Genomic DNA, 21543 nt, shown 5'->3' with positions numbered 1-21543 from the left:
AGACTAAAAAGCAACAAGAAACAAGAGCAGAGACAAAGATAGAGAGAGCGAGCGAGAGAGATAGAGAGAGAGAGAGAGGGCGTGAGCGAGACTTTGACTTGGCGCCAAATAAAAAACTGTTTGGCAAAATGAAGGAAGACTACTTCTTCTTCTTCATCATCTTCAACTTTGCTTTGCAATTGTCTAGACTAGAGCCAAAGGACTGCGCCAAATTGTATGCTACGCTTTGTTACACGTGCATAAAAGTGAAGCTCGAGCCGAGAGGCGCAATCAACACTCGCCGCGCCCCCTTCACAGTAGATCATAGCTCACAGCTGTAGCACATACACACATACATTTACTCACATCTATATATATATATGTATGTATTTGTATATCTGATAGCTAAAGGTATCCATGACTTCAATTAGCTTGTTTTCATTTCGTTCATCGTTCATCGTTGTCAGGCATTCAGAACTCAACCCATTCGCCGCGCTCGCAGCTCTCGCAGTTCTCTCAGCTCTCAGCTCACAGTTCGCCTAATTAAAGTCGACGAAAAGTTCGTGTATTTGAACAAGCGCCGTTGATACGGCAAAGGGTCAAGAAACTTGCCAAAAGGCAAAAGTTTTTTACATATATATATTATATACATGCATATACTTTTTTTTATTGTTGACTTGGCAAATCAACGTTTCAATGGATACAAAATAACTTAAAGGGGTTTTCGATCAAGTTTAAGTCTTTATTTATTCTTAAATTTAAGATTGGATAAATTTCAAAATGTGTGTCACGCATTGAAGACGTTTTAAAAAGTTAAAATATCAAATAAAATTGTATAAAAATATTATCATAATAAAAAAAACAAAAAACAAAAAACAAAAAAAAGAAAATAAAACAAAAAAAAATAATTAAAATATAAAAATAAAGAAAAATAATAAATAATAAATAAAAAGATAATAAATAAAGAAATAATAAAGAATAAATAATAAATAATAAATAATAAATAATAAATAATAAATAATAAATAATAAATAATAAATAATAAATAATAAATAATAAATAATAAATAATAAATGAATAAATAATATAATAAATAATAATAAAAAATAAATAATAATAAATAATTAAATAATAAATACTAATAATAATAATAATAAAAATAAAATTAATCATAAACAGAGAAAATTATTAAACGATAAAATTGCATAATAATAATCAATCGACTCTTCGTAGCGTCGTTATAGCCGGATTCCTGTAGAATATATAGAGGCCTATACAATGCTTTTAATTTTTTATAATAAAAATTATGCCATAACTCTTTTTGTTATAAAAATTGAAAATAAGAGTTATGATTTCATTTTTATATAAAAATTGATCAACAATAAATTTTTTTGATTTTTATCATACAAAATCATTTTTATAATTTAAAATACTTTTTTTTAAATTACTGAAAAAATAATATTTATTTTTTAATTTTTTGCTTTAAAAATAATTAATGTTACGATCCCTGGTTTCTACTGTATATAATAATAGGAATAAATTTTAATTGGAATTAATTCTTGGCAGCAATAAATAAATAAATAAATAATGGGCATAATAGGAATAATATTAATAAATTTAGAACTTCCCACAATTATATTATAGTAGCACTCTGTTCAAGTTCATGTCGTTCCAGTCTCAAAGCCTGTTAAACCCTTCACTGTTATCAATGCAATTGGCGTTCCGCACAAATATTTCGTGCGGTTGTGTTGAGCATCTGGTTAGTGCTCCACTTGGCCAAGGACCTCGGCATACGTGAGTCGGGCGAGGACTGCACGCTGACGAGCTAGCCGGCTGCAGGGCTGGAGTGCTGAGGCGCTGGCTATGGGCAATCCATTTAAGTCTGGCAAATGTTTATCAACATATCACAGTTGCGTCGAGATATGCAAGGGCCAAAATCATTTCTCAGCCACGTTAGCATTGCAAACATACCGCACTCGCCCTGCCTCACACTCTCCCTCTCTCTCTCACATACACACTTTCGCTTTCTCTCTCTCTCTCTCATTCTCTTTGGCTAAAACAAAAGAGCTTTTAACAGAGCTGCGTGTGTGCGCGCAACCTTTGGCCGATTAAACATAAATCCCTATAAAGCAACAAAGTAAAAAATTGCCAACGAGCCAAGCTAAAAACTTTGGCAAAGTGCTCAACGTCTTTTCCGACCGATACAGCCACGCCCCCGCGTCCGCACGCCTTCACGCTGCACGTTCTTATCCTCAGCCTTGTCGCTGTCGTCGTCGTCGTCGTTGACAACGACGTGCGAGGCCTTTGAAGTTGTGTTGCGATTTGGCTGCCGAGAGGAGTGGGCGTGGCATGGTGTGGCGCGTAATTTATATGCCATGCACAAGATCATTGCTGTTGGGGCATTAAAAACTTAAATAGTTTTAATTCGCCTCAAATATGCAGCCAGGCAAAGGCAGCGCGCAGCACAGTGCGTATACTTAATGCCGCCGCAACTACTCTGATTACCCAAGGAGCTATAGAGAGAGAGAGAGAGAGAGGGGGGAGAGTGGTAGCGAGTGGGAGTCAGCTATGTCCGCATCGCTTATTTAACATTAATAATATGCAATGCTTGGCCTGGCTTAAAAAAAAAAAAAAAGAAAAAGCAAGAAATGAAATTTAAATAAGGATAAGACAGAAGCTGCGGCGCGGCCAACGAATTGATTTGAATGGCCGCAGGGCCAACTGCCAAGAATAACAATAAACATTACTATCTGCTTCATTGGTTATTTGCGTTTGTTGTCGCTGTCGCTGAGTATCGAAGGCAACAACAACAGCAAAAATTTTTTTAAAAGGCAACCGCAGAGGGCAGGCGCAGCCAGACGCTGTTTATAAAGCAATATATACATATATACATACATACAGCAGCCTTGCGGGGGGGAAGGTAACCAAAAGCCAAGGCAAACCACGCCAAGACAGCCAAAACCCAATCACAATCCCAACCCCACCTCAACTCAACAACCAAATCGTATTGAATCAATATTTTTGGCCTGCAGTGTTTGTGCTCGGCTAGCGGATTTCTTTGCCGTCCGCGGCCCAAGCGCTGCCTTGGCTGCAGCTTCAGTTCTGCATTTGTGGTGGGTTTCTCCTTGACTTTGCCAGCCGTCAGCTGTGTGTTGAGTTTCCCACATTCAAACAGAGCGCCGACTCGCTGTGTGTGAGAGCATTAGCACAGCACGAAACTGTTATATGTAGAGGCACTCAGCTATAGTGGGAACAGTAGGCTCTTATAATTTCCGTTAACAGTTCAATTTGTGCAAGTGTATGTGTGTGCATGAGAGTGTTTGAGTGTGTGTCTGTGTGTGTCTGTGTGTGGGGGGAAACGGAAACAAAATATGTAAACAAAAAGCCATTGATAGTGCTTATCAAGACGGCAGCTGTAGCAAAATACCCACTCGCCGAGTGGTAAGTGAGAGGCCAGTGATAACTGGGTGTTAGCTGCTCGTATAAGACGAAAGACGAGCAGCGCTTGAGTGACGGAGCAGAGCTAAGATATAATTAACTGTTTAGAGCGCTGATATATTTTGGAATACAGCTGAAATATAAATTTGCTACATTATATATTAATAACAACTGAATAGCTAGAAAAATATATAATTTTTATTTATTTATTTTTCTTTTATCATATTATTTATTATCTTTATTATTTTGATTTATATAAAAAAAAACATGTTCACTAAATAATATAATAAATAATATAATAAAATAAATAATATAATAAATACACACACATATTAAAATATAAAAACTCTTAAACAGAAAAAATACAATAAAAATATAAAAAAAATTTTTGTTAAAATAAATTTTAAGTTTGGCACATAAGAAAATTAATACAATGGTGTATATTAACCTTTTGAGCATTTTTAACAACTAAAAATTATTTAAAAATTATTTTTTATTTATTTGAATTTTTCCGAGTATATATTTGCAACTAAATAAATTATCGAAAAAGATTAAGCTTACTTAAAGCTGTAACAAATATTACTAATAGATAGTTTGTAACCTAATTGTATTCAATATTTTGGAAAGATATAATTTCCATTATTGTTAAATAAACGTAAAACTTTTTCAGATCAAATAAATTGATATTTTGTTCTTCCCTTAGCAAGATGACAAAAATATTATAGTTTTTGCTTGTACTATTCATAACTTTAGCCAATTTCCCAGAAAGATATTTTTTCTCTTATTCATTAATATAGAAAATAATTCATATCAAGTACTTAAATAATTTTTTTTCCTTGGTACATTTAATATTGATATTTATCTTGGCTTGCATCTTTATTCAGTTGCTTAATTTTAATTTGATAGCCCGCATTTATTATGAATTTTTACGGCGACATATAAATCACATACCGCAAGGCACTAAAAATAAAAACCCAAATCCAAATAGAAATAAAAATAAAAGCCAACTCGAACAGAAACTCGAACTCTTTTCGCACTCGCTCGCGCTGAGCGTAAGCTATTATTTCGGCTCTCTTTCTCTCGCTCTCTCTATTGCGCTCTCTCGGGCAGCGCCGCTGCAGCGCCCAGCAGTGAATGCGCCTGCACGTATAACAGTTTTCGAAAAGACGACGAGACGAGGAGTACACGACGACAAAGCCGAACGCACGATGCCGATGATAACGGCGACCACGACGACGACGACGGCGACGCTGACGCCGTTGCTCTGCCCGGCAGGCAGGCAGGCAGGCAGACGAACGCCTGCTGAAAGTCGTCGGAGCGTTGCGGCCAAGCAGTCTCACAGCGTACGCCGTTAACGACAGACACAGCAGACACAGCGTGAGCCCCATAAGCACGCAGACGGACGGGGTGTTGGCGTCGTGCGTGGTGCAGTTCAGTTGCAATTTAACCGTAACAAAGCACAAATCCAAAACAGAGCAAACCAAAAAAAAAAAAAGAAAGAAAATATAAAATAGAAAATCTAAAAGTAAACTACAGAAAGTGAGCGCAGTTTCAAATTTTTAAGGTGGTGCAAAAAATATAATAAAAAAAAGTAGCGCAAGACACGTGCTAACTGTTAAACGGGTAACGGTAAACGCGCATTTGCCGGGCAGCAGACAACGCAAAAGCCGTAAATTTCGTGTGGAGAGACTGGCGTGGGGAATGCATTTAGCACGTGAATTTCAAGCTCGCAAATTGAGCCAACAACGCGACAACAACAACAACAACAACAAGAGCAGCACCATCAGCACCACCACCAACAACAACAAGGAGAACGTCGACAACGACGACAAGATGAAACATGTGTAAATGCTAACGAGCGAGTAAATGGAAAGTGGGAAAGGCGCTTGACAAGTGTAACGAAATTTGATTGATTTTGATTGACATGGCACTCAGCAGCTGTGGCCACCCAGAAGTGAAATTCGAGTGAAAACCAAACACAAATTTAAAAGCGGGCAAACAGCAAAACAAAACAAGAAACCGAAGAAGAAAAAAAAACTCAAAACTGAGAAAAACTTCAATTCAACAAGGGGGAAATACCCATGGAAAATGATATAGTATATATTTACAGTAATAAGTGCGAACGACAGAAACCAATAAAAGTACAGCGCTCGCATAAAGTAAGATTGCAATAAAATATATATATATATATACAGTTACTCTCTCTCTCTATATATGTATATGTGTGTGTGTGAAGCTGGGCGCCGGCTAATCAAGTGCTGCGGCGCACAATAAAATCGTCGAGCTAAGCAACTTTTTTCTTGTGTTTTTTCCCTTTTGCTGTGGCGGCTGTCGTTCACTTTTTTCATTGCCTGCCATCATTTTCCGCATATCTACATGTGTGTGCGTGCGTGTGTGCATGTGTGTGTGTGTCAATGTGCGTGTGTGTGCGTAAGTCTGTCATATAAAAAGGATAAAATATTTGCGCATTGATTTTCGACCAACGCAACTGTGACAGCAACAAAGTGGATCAACAACAACAACAACAACAACGACAACAACAACAACAAGTTTTGGACAACCATTTTACTAGGGGTACGTTATATCTAATTTCTGCTGAACATTAATACTAATAGTCCCAGCTGTCTATCTATCGCTGTCTCCCCCTCTCCCGCTCTCACTCTCCATCTGTCTATCCTTCTCTTGCTGTGTGTGTGTGCATAAAAGTGAACAATATTGCGAGAGTTTGGAACTTTTTGTGCACCAGCTCTAGGATAATGTCACGAATTCGTTCCCAATCTACAGCTGTACAGTTATACAGATATACATACATATATTTGTGTATAGCTTTGTGTATTTGCATTTGTCTAATTATGTCAACTGGCATTGACTATTTGCCTTTAGCTTTATTGAAAATATATTTCCAGTTTATTCAACTTTGAACTGTTTGCGAAAAGTTTGGCAATAGGAAAACAAGTTTCGATGGCAATAAATGCTGGTCTAAGCAGCTGCTTATATACGTGGCCAATGAAATGGGGAGACTGATTTATCTGGTCGATATATAAGTATATATATGTATATATCTGTGTCTTACATATTCTTAGATCAACTTTTCAAGTCATAGATTTCTTATTCATCTAATATATAAATATATTTAAATAATCAGTTTATATATTTATATAATAAGTCTATATAGCAATTGTATAGTTGGTATAAAGAGCCTTCCATACGAACTTACTTTACTATGTTTATAATCATAGTCATTGAGGATTGATATAAAATGGGTTTATTAATCGGTTGTAAAGACTTTTAGCAATATTTATCAAGTTGATATACTCATCTATTGAGAATATTTTTCTATTACAATTATAAATTAGATATTGTTTCATTCAAAGCTACGCATATGGTATTTAAGGCCAGTTAGTTGTTAAACTTTCAATTATAGAATCTTGAGCTTGTTTAGAATTTCTGGTATATACATTTTGTTATGATACTTCAAATTGCAATTCTTTCGTGGTATAAAAAAATTTGTTGAAACGGAAGAAGAGCAATATAATATATATAATTAAGAATTAGTCTAAACAGTTTAAACTATAATATCAAATTCAATAAATCACCCAAATAAAATACATTTTTGGACTTATTCACAAAAATTTAGACTGAAAACCATTTGACCTGAATGATTTGATCTATAAATTTATAAAGAGTTGTATTGCCCATATACATATGTTCACATATATCTCAATAATATACATTAAATTTGCATACCGCACAACTTAAACTTATAATTAGTATTCCCTAAAATATTTAGCCCATCTAAATATATACTTATTTAATAATCCACACAGATTAAAATTAATATCCGATTTCCCCAAAGTGTTTGGCTAATTCAAATATTGTTTATTTAATAATGAAGCTTTAACTCCACACAAATGGTTTAGCCTCGACCTTTTCACATTTGCATATTCAATTAAAGTTTATTTTTGGCCAGGGCCATTCACATTTAATTGGGCGATTAATTAAGTTGCATATAAACGTATTTTTAGCGCTTATCTCTAATTGATAGTTTTTTGTTGTTGTTTGCAAATAATTCTACCGGGACGGGTAACAAAACCTATATATTCGAGTGTATTTGCGACCTTTTCCCCAGCTGAATGAAAATTTTCGGGCTCCTTTTCATGCGCAGTCCGACAAATTAAAATTCACCGCCCCCAGTCCAATAAAAAGGCAAACAAAACCCTTTTCATAGCAATTTTAATTAACAACAGGCCAAACATACATTTAAAAAAAATAACAACAAAAGGAAAAAAGTGCTGCAAATAAGTTTTAAATATTTGTGCTGCGGCTCGGCAAATTTTCGAAGAAGGTGAAGAAGGAGCCAAACCACAACAAAAGCAAGACGCGGGGGGCTTTACCTGGCGGCCTGCGGCGGTGCTTTCGCCACCTGTAAATATTTGGTAATGCCCACGAAAAACTTATACGCCTAACAAGAAAAGCGGCTGCCTGGCTTTCCCGGGGCATTGGCTTTTTGGGCATCAGCCTCAGTCTCCGCCGACTCAGCCTCCGACTCAGCAAAGGCATCAACAACGGCATTGGCTGGCGTGCAAATGAGAAAATTCATTATTTAACATTAATTAAGGCTTATTATGCACATTATCAACACACAGCGCAGCCAACACACACACACAGACACAGAAACTGACACACCCACACCCACACAGACACAGACACAGACAGGCCGCATTAAATGTCAGCGTGAGACAGCCGCAGACACCTACATAGTGAAAATGCGAGGGTGGACAACTATCACCCATGAAAATTCTGGCTAAAAAGGAAACGTTCATAATTCAGCGGGGGGCGGAGAAGAGAGGTGAAACGCAAACAGGAAGTGTAATAGCAACAACAATAATGCCAGCAGCAGGAGCAGCAGCAGGAGAAGCAAGACAGCCTATTTAAATTATTCAGTAAATTGTTAAGTAAATAACATGAGAGAGGCACGTTAAAAAGGCAACACAAACAACAACAACAACAATAACAAAGCCAAAATAGCTTCGCATCCTTGTCTATGGAGCAGACATTTAGTTCCCATATGAAAACACACGTTGCTGATGATGGGTGTTGATGATGATGATGAAGATGATAATGATGATACTAATGCTGATGATAATGATGTTGCCGCCATACGCCTGTTCACAGCTCACTGGGCGCTGCTCTTAAATGTACTTGGTACAATAAAATCAACACAAAGAGTGCCTAAAAGACACTGTGAAAGCCAGCCCCAAGGTGTGCGTGGCTGTCTGTGTGTGTGTGAGTGTGTGAGTGTGTGTGGGTGCGTGTGAGTGAGTAAGCGAGCAGCTGCGTCCACATAGTCAAAATGCTGCCAGTTATCGTTACAGCGAAAACTCTGCATATTTATGTAGAAAACTATGCCTTGGCCGAAGAGAGCAGAAGAGCAGGGAGCAGAGCGCATAGAGCAGGGAGCAGAGAGCAGGGAGCAGTCAAGAGCCGGCAGACAGCTCAGTTATGTAAGCCAGAAGCAAACATTTTGCAATGCTAAGTGTACATCAATAGTAAGCGAATCTGAATTGAAGCATTGCGGTATGGATATGCTGTAAGCAATACTACACTGCGCAAAAATATGCCTAATAAAAGCTGAAAAAGCTTTTTTCCTTTATGGGACTATTTACTTTATAAATTTGGGTTTCATTTTGAGGTTTTAATGAGTTTGAGAAATGCTCTTTTATATTTAATTTTTAAATCAATTATTTATTTAATAAGAATTAAATAGAATATAGTTCAAGTATATTGTCAATATTAGGCTTTAATAAAATTAGTCTTAGACAATAAAGTGCAAAAGTAAAAAATAAAAATAAATATAAAAATTAATATATGATATTTAACAAATATATATATAATAAAAATAAAAATAATATAATAAAAATAATAATAAAATATATGTATATAATACAAATATATAAAATATTATAATAATCATGAGTTAATAAATTCATCTTATTTATTCTTAATTTTTATCAACTTAACATTAACATTAACATTAACATTTTTTTCCTGCACTCCATTTAAATGCATAATCATATGACATAAAAAATAATTCAAATAAAATAAATATAACAGATTTCAAATACTTTGGCTAATACATAAATTGGATTGTTATTATTACATTCCGATGGTTTCATGTAGATAGTTCCACTACAAGAGGATTTATTCCACAGCTGAATTCCCATAGAAGAGCTCAAATTGCAGCCGATGTCGATAGTCGTATGCGAGCATGCGGTTGCATGCGTATTTATGTGTGTATGCATACACATGTTGGTTGGTTATGCATGCAGAAAGGAAGCGTAGAATGAATGGAATACCAGCTCTAATCGAGCAGTCACGACTAAAGCTCTCTTACTTGTTTATTATTTAAAAATTATTAATTATTATAATAGTATACTATGATTTTATTTTTTCTTATTATTTTTGTATTATTATTCATTTACTTTTTATTATTTTATTACTTTACTCATATTTATTGATTTGTTGTCATTCAATTTTGTCAACTGTATTTAAATGCTCTGAGCATCTATTGAGACATGCCAAGGCTTCTGAATATTCTTTCACTCCCTTTCATTCAACATAAATTTTCACAACTAAAGCCCAACATGAAACGACCTGCATACATTTCGCTCAAAACAAAACTTTTTATTTACTCAATAAACTCAAATATTTTGATAACAAAATAGCAGAAAATATTTGTCGTCCTTCTTGTTTTTTGTCCTTGTTTTGTTTACCAACATTTGTTGAGAGTTTCCGGGGCTGTTGAATTCCCGCATGGTATCAAATCACACAAATAAAAATAAACAAAAGTGAAACTATTATTTAAAGCATAAATTGGGTTGAAAAAGCACATGGAAGTGCGCAGGCTAAAATAAAACATAGAAATCTACATATACATACATATATGAGAGAATAAAAATTCGGTTTATTCACAAATGCCGATGAAGATTAAGAGCAAAAGTATTATTAAATGCAATATTTATATCATTTGAAATTATGTTTGAGGCAGAAAAAATGATGAAAATTTATGGCTTCAATTGAAACGTTTTAAGGGCATGAAAATGTTGAATATATACATATGAGGGATTCCAGCTTTAGAGAACATGTCTGCCATGTGAAGGGAGGTCTGAGGCAAATTCCTATAAACTGTAGTTGCGTATGGATATTTGTATGGTGTAGTAGGCCAATAAGAGATTAGAGAGAATAGCAGGTTAACTATCAATATATATAAAAGCTATCGATTCTCAGCCTCATCGATGGCAATGAGCCAGAAAAGCTTTACTAAAGAAAGAAGAAGAACGACAGCGCAGTAGTTTAAGCAGAAAGCGAAAAAAGATCAGAAGTAGAGCTGCGTAAATAATATATTTATAACTAAATAAATTCTGCTACAATGTGTTATCATTTGAAAGAGCCTTTATAAATGCTGTTCCTCAGTATAAATTGAATAATAATTCCTGTTTTATTTTTTGCAAGGCAATTGAAATATTTGAATGAACTTCAAAGCTGTTAAAAACCAGTTTTAAAAGGTTTCCTTTCTTAGTTCGCTGTATTCAAAAAATATAATTAATTCCAGGAACTGCATGCTTTCTTAGATTTTTCCATCTAATAGAATTTCACAATAAAAGAGCGAAAGCCAAAGAGATATGTTCATTCCAATTTCCTAGTATTAATTAGTATTTATGGCTTTGCCTTTATACAAGTTTTTTTGCATAAAAGAAAACGTCATATTTCTACAATAAATATATAGATGCTATATATACTGTATAAACATATACTTAGTAGTACTTACTGAAATATTTGCATATAGGCACATCCACATTCATTGGAGTGTCTCAACCAGTTTTTAGACACGCAAACACACACACATGCGTAAATGACATGCAGAATAAACAGCGATTGTTGGGCCACTTTTGTGGGCCACACCCTTTTATATACGTTCTAATTTTATGGCCGAGACAGTGTTCCACAGCAGTGTGGCAAAGTGTTGAGAAACGCCATAATTTATGCGGGCGGGTAAAAATGTTTGCATAAACTACATATACACATATATACATATACATATGCAAAAATATGCTACGGACACCGGCAGCGCAGTCGAGTGGGGGCAGCGGAGGCAGCGCAGCAGCAGCAGCAGGAGTAGCAGGAGTAGCAGCAGCAGGAGTCGCTGCCAACGCATTCAGATTTGCCAAGTTAGATTTTTGGGCGACGCATCGACAGACGGACGGCCGGACGGACAGTGCTGTGTGCGGGGGCGTCGTAGCTGCCACATGTGTGCGTGCCACAGGCTGTGTGTGTGGCCCCGGGCAGCCAGCAGCCAGCAGCCAACAGAAAGGAGAAAACAGCAAACTTGCCCGGGCACATTAACCAAAATTGATTTTCGATTTTTTTTTTCTCCTATTATTTTTCTTTTTGGCTGGCCCAGTTCGCTGGGACGTCGCAAGTTTTTTGGGTTAATATTCTAAAATATCAAGGAAGCGGCAGGCAGCAAATAGATGAGAAGCAGCATTAGAAAATAAAGCAATTTGTTACGAGCTGTTGTTGTCCTTGCTGCCTTTGTTGCTGTTGTTGTCAGTTCTGTTGCTAGCCAAAAGTTTGATTAGTTTGTTTTTGGCCAGGCTAATGTTATTAATATTTTTATATAAGCTCATCCGAGCCGACTTCCTTGATCGATGCCACTGGCCACATGGCTGTTGTCAACGTTCGTTGAGTTTGGGCCCGAAAACTTTTGCAAGCCGTGTGACTGCCGCCAGCCGTTGATGGAGCAGCCACAGCTGCTGCAGCTGCACTTTTGACAGCCGTCAAGGGTAAAGGTTGACTGCTTAATACGCCAAAAGTGGCTGCAAAGTGCTTTAGCCCAACCTTAGCAGTTGCTCTTCGTGTGGCCAATTGGCTCGCCCAGTAAATGGCACCATAATGTGGCCAAGTATTTGACTGAAAACGTTTAATGACCGCAGCCATTGCATTAAATAAAAACTCATCAATATATTTATTTATATAAAATATATTTGGCTGTATTGTTTATTTTATATACTCATTCGTACATGCATTGCATTTATCAGTAATGAAAGCATAAATATTTTACAGCTGCCCCATTAAGTTGCAGCGAAATGTTGCTGCAGCTTGCATGCAATTAAGGGCCATATACATATGCAAATGGCTGCGAACTAAATACCTCAGACATAATGAATTGTTTAAAGAGCGTTTACAAATTGATTGAATAATAATTAATACAGCACTGCTGCTGTGCATGCCTTTAATTCATGTGATGTAAAGTACCAATTTATTTTTAAATTAAAATGCACATATGTTAAATAAAAAAGAAAATTTAATTATGTATAGCATATTTTTAAAAGAATATTTAAATATTTTTTAATGTTTTTTTTTTTAATTATTACATTTTATTATTATTTTTATTGTTTTTTTTTTTTGTTTTCAGATTTTTTTTTTTAACTTTTTCAGTCTTAGGCAAATAATTTTCAGTAACTAATTTGGAAAATTCTTTTCTTTTTTTTTTTTTTAAATTTTTATTATTATTATATACAGGATTTTCTGAGAAGAATATTTGGAATTTTTTTATGTTTTTTTTTGCAATTGTTACATTTATTATTATTATTATTTTTAATATTTTTTTTTTTTTCAACTTTGATTGAACTTATTTAGTCTTAGACAAACACATTTTTTGATAATTCTTTTTGTATTTTTTTATTTATTTTTTCTTAATTAATTATTATTATTTCTTCATCAAACCACAGCTTAAATAACTATTCTAAAATGTTATGTTAAAATAATCAAGAGTATCTATGTAATTTGCGCCCATTTCTGGATATTATATATTAGTATCAACTCTTTTTTCCAATTTTCATAGCATTTACAAGTCAACTCTTGTGATGTTTTTTAGCTCTTCCTTCTCGGTCATATTTATTGTTATTGCTTCAATCGTAGCACAACGCACGCTCTTTCATGGGCCTTCTCAAATTTGGGAGCGAGAAAAAGTCACTGGCGCCATGCGGCATTATCAAAGACTTGTTTTGGCTAACAATTCGATTCAGATTATTTGCTTAATGTTTCGGAATAGGAAAAAACAACTTTGAAGCAAAATAAATCCCAGCAAAGGAGCTGTAAAAAAGCAACGGAGTGTTATTGTGAAGAATACTGAATGTTTTCTTATTTAATTTATTTTTTATGTTTTTTGTAACTATATATGAGAAAATATATTTATTATTGTCCATGGAGACAAATCTTGAATTCCTTGAAAAATAAAAATGTGCGAAATTGAGTATTCAATTTATTGAATCTCTTATATTGAAATGCTCTAGAATATAACCTTAATAAGCTCCCGCTTGAGTTTATCAAATTTAATATGTATAAGAACAGCAACTGTCATTTAATTTCAGTGCTATAAAGAAATTATATTCTTAACTTAAAACTTTGATACAAAAATTAAATTTTTATTATCATTTTTATTTAGTAAAGTTTTTAATTTTTAACTTCTTCAGAAAAACATTTGTGTTTATGTCACTTTAATTACTTTGACATAATAAGAGTCGAGCATATTTCCAGCTAGGCATCTCTTCTAGATTTTGAAAATTATACGCTCATGAAAAAATAAATTTTAAGTATTTCACTTGAAAAGCAAATCATAAATACAAGAATACATATATACATATATATTTCTGTAGAAGTTGTGGGACGGCAGTTCCATTCCCCAGCTCTGGCCATGTCGAATTCCCAATGGGCTCAATCAACGCGCTGTGCCTCATTCCTGTCTGCCTGGCCACATCCTGGCGGGTGAGCCTCAAGCTGACCATGACGAAAATAAATGGCCGTGCAAAATGCCAAACAAATCAGTCGCAATTACGCGCCCGCCTGGCCCCTGAAGTGAAAGAGAGAGAGAGAGAGAGTGTGAAAAATAAAAAGTAATGCTCAAAAAATGAGGCCAAGGGTGAAGATATTGTGTGGTATTGCTGCTGGTGGTTCTGGGACCCATCGAACAAATGTAAAACATTAAATAATTTCATTTTCTTTGACGTAATGCGCCGCAATGAGCCACCAGCTCAATCAGAAAGTTAAGCAAACAAATTGCAAAATGAAAACAAGCAGCAAAAAGCTGAATTTATATACAGAACAATTTTGTGTTTTGTTTTTCTCTTTTTCTGTTCTCTTTTTGTTTTTGTACAACTTTTGCTGTTGCTCTACGCCTTTGCTTCGACAACAATGGCCAAAGCGTGGAATATGTTTATAAGTAGAGTGCGGCAAGGGGAACGGTGCGTGGGAGAACGAGAACAATACACAGCAAGAGCTTTTACTCGATTCTGAGGCAGCGAAAGCAATTTCCGTTCGTTAAACCTACATTTCGAAATTAAATTTCTTACACTTGAAAAGTTCGCAGCTTCAATATTGCGAGCCGTTTTCATTTGCCTCGACGGCAGCGCAATTATGCCCTGTGCGGACCCCAACCCCAACTCTCGCACACAGGCCAGGCCGTGTAGGGGTGGCATTTAAGCCACCCACACACACACACAAACACATACACACCAAAACCACAGTGCACGAGCCAGCAAAACGCCTCCTAAGTTGAGTTGTAATACGGCGTCGCCTTTCAAAGTTTGCCAAAGCAGGCCGACAGAGAAGAGAAAGAGAAAAAACCGGGAAGAAGATGATGGCGAAGAAGAAGAAAATCATTAAAAAATATGTACAAGCTGCAAAATATACATGAAAATATTATGTAAACAGCGCAACACGCTGCCCAACACACACACAGACTTACACATATATATGTATATATATATAATTATGTATATATACATATATATAGAGCCACTCATTGCGACCTTCGATCCGCAGCAACAGCGAGAAAAGTTCGACGCTGCTGCGGTGTTTCCCATAATTTTTTTGTATACCCTAAACTCATTTAAGCTGATATTCTGAGGTATACAGGTTTCTTGAGAAGCAAACAGGCAGCAGAAGGCGTGGCGGAGCTTGTAAAGCGTATATATTCATGGACTTGCCTTGGTGGCCTAAGTCCGTTCTCCGATAATTTCTCTATTCTATAGATAAACAAATTAAAGATGTATCGATGGCAAACAGATGGGATAGATTGATTGATTAATATAGATATAGATAGACAGAGATAGATATATGCAAATAGATAGACATAGAATAAATAGATATAGGTAGATTAAGATGAACGGATATATAGATAGACAGCTATAGATAGGTAGAACGAAAGATAGATAGATATATATATATAGATAGATAGGTAGATAGATAGATAGATAGATAGATAGATAGATAGATAGATAGATAGATAGATAGATAGATAGAAAGAGATAAATACATATAGAGATGTATTTATTTAGATACCTTCATAGCAATTTAGTATTTGTGCTATTCCAACTACAACATATTTAGCAAAAGAGACTTTAAGTATTTGATGTAAGAATTCTTTGTAGTAGTTAGGGTATCTGCTAGTCGGGCTATCAACACCAGCACACGCTTACTTGCTATTTCTGCAGAAATTGCTGAGTATTAAATATCTATTGAGTCGAATATTGTGGCATAAATTGAGGCGCACTGAAAATACTCGACAAAATGTTGCTTGTTTTCCATTATGTTTTGCGCTCTACACAATTTTCGAATTGTGCAGCCCAAGCGTAATTTTTTCTTTGCTTTTCTTTTACTTTTTCATCTTTTTTTTTTTTTTTTTTTTTTTTTTTTTTTTTTTTTTTTTGGGAGACTTAATTGAGGTATTATTTGTGTCATCGATTGAGGCGTCTTTTGAACGACCCGTGTGCTCTACTGAGTGCCTTTTAAAGTTACTTTCTTGATTTTGCAATCTGGTTTGCCAGTTTCTATACACACTCACACATACACACATACACTGAGTCCTATCTGACTCGATATAATCTGCTTAATTTATATGAAACAAAGGAAGACGAAATTGCGTTTCCCTTGCGCTCGATGGGCATGTACAGAGAGAGAGAGAGAGAGAGAGAGAGCGCAGATAAGCCTAAACAACAAGCCGGGCCACGAAATTAGAATAAAAAGGGCAAACGCTGCCGGACCAAACTCGAGACCGTCAATAAAATCTCGTTTTTTATACATTTTATTTGCATGCTCTCGGCGAGGACATGAGAATTATAGCCGGGCAGGGCAATAAAATTGATATAATGCGAATGCAATTTGCTCGACTCACGCTCTATCTCTAAGTCCCCACCTTACTCTATCTCTCTCTCTCTCTTTCTATGCGTGTATACGTGTTAAATTTAATACCTGCCAAAAGAAGAGTTCCACGAAGAGTTCCATGAAGCCAATAGATAGACTTAGTGTGAAACAAAAGCTACTTTTAAGCCTTCAATTTCAAAGCGCAGAATACTTGCACGAGCCGTCTATACACGACTCCTTCAACTGTCCGTAGTTGGCATACAGCGAATGCCATTTAATAGAATATTTAATTTTATTGTCGTCCTTCTTCTTCTTCTTCTTTTTTTTTTTTTTGTGTGTTTTTTGGTGCCGTGTCCTCAGCCCGAAATACGTCATACAAAGGGTCAGCCGGGGCATATTTTGGGGCTTACCTAAAAATTTAAATTCCGCAAGCATCCCGAGCACATATTTGCATATTGTTCACTTTACAATTCCAAAAATACAAAAACAAAATATTTATATATATACATATATATTATATATGTGTATATATAGAGCTTAACGACAATTTTTTTGTTCGCTTGCCGCTTTTGTCTCTCATGAAGCTGTGAATAAGGAAAAGTTATAAACATTTCTAATATGAAACCCCTTTTTGTGCTCTGCATTTTTTCATTGCAGGTCACAAGCGGAGCCCAACGCCGAGTCTGATTAAGGCGATAAAGGTATGTACGAATTTCTCTGCAGCAATGCGAAAGTTTAAATTAACAAGCTCTGAGTGATCAACTGTATAATACCCTGTAAAACGGTGAATGATTAACGAATTTTCTTTTTCAAAACATTGCTGAAATTATAGATTCCAATTTTATTTAATTTGAAGCAGAAAATTCACAGTTTAATAGAAAAACGTTTTGACTTTTGCTTTCATAATAATAAAAAAAAGAACATGAATGATCTATTTTGATGATAAATATTTTACTTTATTTTTTTATATGAATATAAAAAAAAAACTTTCAATATTTTAAATAATATATTTTTTATATACATTTTTAGAAAAAATTTTATTATTTTTATTTTATATTGCAATTTTTATTGAATATATAAAGCAATATACACTCAATATTATTTATAATAATTGAATTTTTACATTTTGATACTAATTAATTATTATTCTTATTATTTTATAATTATTAATTATTATTATAATTTTTTATAATGATTTTATTTTATATTTGTATACATATTTTTGTATAATAATTATACTTTATATCTAATATATATTTTATATTAATTTTCTTTTATATTTTTATATATATTTTTGTATAATAATTATATTTTATTTTTAATTATATTATTCAGAAATCTCATCTCATTTTATCTAATAATAATCTTTGGCTTATGTTAATTTCGCCTTTTGAGCCATCTTGATCGAAACCTTTTAGTACTCCCACTTATTTAGCAAAAGGTGGCTAGGGTAGGTTATGGCGGGTGGATGGGGAACGTTTGTTATGTTTGCTTTATGCAAATGGCATTAAATATGCAAATCAGAAGCTGCGTCTGTTGCTTTGAAGTGACTTTTAATTTTTTTCGCTTTTTTTTCGTGCATTCATTTCATTTTGGATCTGGTGCTGATGCTGGCTTTCATTTGGGCCTGTCAGAAATGGCCGTCTGTCTGTCTACTATTTGGCCTGCACCTGGGCCGTAGGCCTCGCTCAGTTCTTGGTGTTTTTGGGGGCATTTAATTCATTTATTTATTTATGAACATTCGGTATGCATATGTGCTGGGGCCGCGCATAGCCATTCGTCAAAGTTGTCTGGCCATATTTCATTGAGATTTACGAAAATAATATTTATGTACTTGCGCCTCGGCAGCTCCAGCACAAACAGAATTTCGATTTTGGTTTATTTAATCAACGGCAGTGGAAATTGCGGCTGAAAAGCGTTGACCATGTAAAAGGTGCACTGACAAATGGCCAGCGCGATAAAAACCAATTTGATTTATGAACAGCTTTAGCATGGCTGCCATGTTAACGCCGCAATTGTGGCCATATCAAAATGAAGTACACTCTTTTTGTCAACGCTCCTGACAACTGACTGCCAGACGGCCAGAGTGCCACTGGACAAAGGTTATGAACCAACCTGCCTAACAAGAGCAACAAACAAAACCACATCCAAGTGCGTGCGGGCACAGCAGGTGCTCAAATGTGGCCACATTTTATTAAAGCGCAGGACAACGGCAATAAAAACCAACTTCAAATGATTTCCAACCAAGTTGTTTCACTCTGGTATACTTTAGCCTCAGCTGGCCTAGAAACAGGCTCTGGTAAAAATGGAAAATAATTTCATATTTTTATTTTTATCAATAATTTAAAAAAAAAATTTTAAATACAAAAATATTTCTTCCTCTTTGCCCAAACTCATGAATTTCATTTTTATTGCTTGGCATCAATGGCGTTGGGCATTAACAGCAATAAGCAGGCAGTCTGTTTTCCTTTTTTTATGATGCCCCTAGTTCTATTTTCAGCAGACTTTGCATAAGCTGCCTCAACGGATTGCTATGTCTGAGACTATGAATAGAGAGCCTAAGTAAATGCAGCCAGCATGAGAGAGAGAGAGAGAGAGAGAGATGACTTATGAGATATGAATTTATAATCATAGATTTCTATAGACTCAACTAGACCTTTTACATGTTGAAGATTTAATTTAGATTATTGCTTTAAATTCTAGACTTACATGACCATCATGAGCTACTTTCAGTCATTGAAACCCTCTTGCTCTGTGTACTCGACATATTCGACCTTTGCACACATTTTTACACTCGTGTCCCTCTCTCATGACACATGTGTTGTTAGGGCTATTTTTAGGTTACAAACAATCATTGCTTGGGTGTCCTTTTATTTCAATGCCGAAGTCTGGATAGTGTAATAAAAATAAATTTAATTTTTTTTTTTTTTTTTCATTTTTTGATACAAGCAACATAGATAAAGTTTAAAAGGCTTACCTTTTCTTTTAAGAATTTAATTTGTCTGTAGATTTTAGTATATTTAAACTCAGATAAGTCTCTTAGCAGAAGATTAAGCTTTGACCAGCTGCTAAATTAATTATTTTTTTTATAAAACTTGTTTTTGTTTAATTTTAATATTGGTAATATTTTTCATGAACAAAAAAGATATGATTTTGTATAATAATTATGGTTGTAAATTTAAATACACAATTATTATTTTATAATTATTATTAATTTTTTTTTATAATTTATTTCATATTTATTATTAAATATAAATACAATATAATTTTTATAAAAAATACAAATATGTACATATACATAGGCAATAATAAAAGTCTATTACAAAGAATTATGTATGTTCGATGGTAATAACACATTTAATTTGAATTTTTATTTTATTTTAAAAGCAACTTTCAAATACAAATGTGAATTTCATAAAAAAAAAAAATGATTCTGTTTACCTGGAATTCTGCTAAAAGTATTATGAAAACAAAAACAAAAGATTTTTGACATGAAGCATTTTCCTGGAAATCCCCATCTATGCCGGAATATTACATTCTTTAGCAGACAAAATTGTGCTGCATTAAATTATTATATCATTTTTGAATAATAAATTCTTTCCAAGAAATCTTAGTTATTTAATTTTGAGTTATAACAGAATTATTTAAAAAAAAATCTGTCAAGTCAATAAAGAAAATTTTCATAAACAGCAACAATTTAATTGCAGTGAAAAATCTTTGTTAATTTTGCATAGACAAAAGGGAAAATAAAATCGATGGAGCTAGACGAAAACGAGGAATCAAGTACTTGTGAATAATTTGGCAAAGTCTCTCGCCAAAGACAGCAGCAGGACACATGAAGCTGGTTTCGAAGGCTCACAGTGTGTGTCGCATGTATACGTACATGCATAAGTAAATAGAAACATTCTAATTTATTTTTAATGAATGAAAAACTGAAGGTCTTAACTTGAGCGCAAGCGGGCCAAAAAATTAATTATCGTTGGCAAACAGTGCGAGAGGAAAATCATTGCAAGTGCGCTCTATACAAAAAGTGTGAGATGTATATAAATACTTATATATATGGTTGTCTTTGTATGTTTGTAAGCTGTCTGCTTAGGCCCGCCCGCGTATTTCATTACAGGCGGCGGCACTTGAGCGTTGTTAAGCTAAAAGTAAATTGCTTATTAAAAAGCAGCCTCAGCGTTTACACACACCATAGATAGAAAGTGGGCGGGGTAGTGGGGGTGGGTGGGCAGTGAGCCACTCATTTACACTTCAAGTGGCAGCAAAAGCGAGAATTAAGTGAGTGGGAGCTGCAGACAACACATGAGACGAAGTCTCTGGCAGGGGTTTTGTCTGCCAGAGGTAATGACAAAGCGCCAAGCTGAAGCAGAATGTGGAGCAGGAGCTGGAGCTGGCAGGAATTGTGTGTGTGTGAGAGAGAGAAAGAGAGAGAGAGAGAGAGAGAGATTGGTGCGCGTTAAGGTCCTTGAAGCAATCGACTTAATGCTCAGCCTGTTGTGTATTTAGTTTGCATTTACATTACACACACTAGCACACACACATACAGACGCAGGCATAAAGAGCTCGAAGGACAACCGCACACATGACTTGCTGCCCCGCTGGAGGGGCGCACATTTAATTTTCTACACATTGTGCCATGTCCTGATAGATTAACTGGGTATCGGCTTTGCCTGCGTGCAAGTATGTGTGTGTGTGTGTGTGTGTGTGTGTGTGTGCCAAAGTAAGTTGTGTCCTTGTTACACCAACACACACACACCCACCTAGAGCAGCGTGACTCTGTGCTGCTTGATTGGATGACGGAGACACAGTTCGAAAGTCAAGGTAGCTCGAATTGGGCTCTATCCCTCTCCCCCCCTCTCTCTCTCTCTCTCTCTCTCTCTCTCTCTCCCAATCTCTGTATGCAGCACGCTTCAATGAATT

The 21543-nt window shown here is 35.1% G+C and overlaps 1 protein-coding gene across 2 annotated transcripts in view; it reads left to right on the top strand.

The window, feature by feature from the left end:
* The first annotated feature begins 4703 nt into the window (after nt 1-4703).
* The window catches only part of kek2 (leucine-rich repeat, immunoglobulin-like domain-containing kekkon 2 protein), a 76772-nt gene continuing 59932 nt past the window's right edge, over nt 4704-21543 (top strand). The window contains exons 1-2 of one of the 2 annotated variants that reach the window (XM_089258577.1): nt 4704-5576; nt 17278-17321. The gene's annotated coding sequence lies outside the window, so the exon portion shown is untranslated. Of the gene's footprint in view, nt 5992-17277; nt 17322-21543 lie in introns of both variants that reach the window. The other variant, XM_030384379.2, reaches the window with a different exon arrangement.

The sequence above is a fragment of the Drosophila navojoa genome, chromosome 3 (genome assembly GCF_054131105.1).
Source record: "Drosophila navojoa isolate 15081-1374.11 chromosome 3, UAZ_NAV_1.0, whole genome shotgun sequence".
In the NCBI taxonomy this organism is placed as follows: domain Eukaryota; kingdom Metazoa; phylum Arthropoda; class Insecta; order Diptera; family Drosophilidae; genus Drosophila; species Drosophila navojoa.
This window is presented reverse-complemented; position numbering and strand designations above follow the sequence as displayed.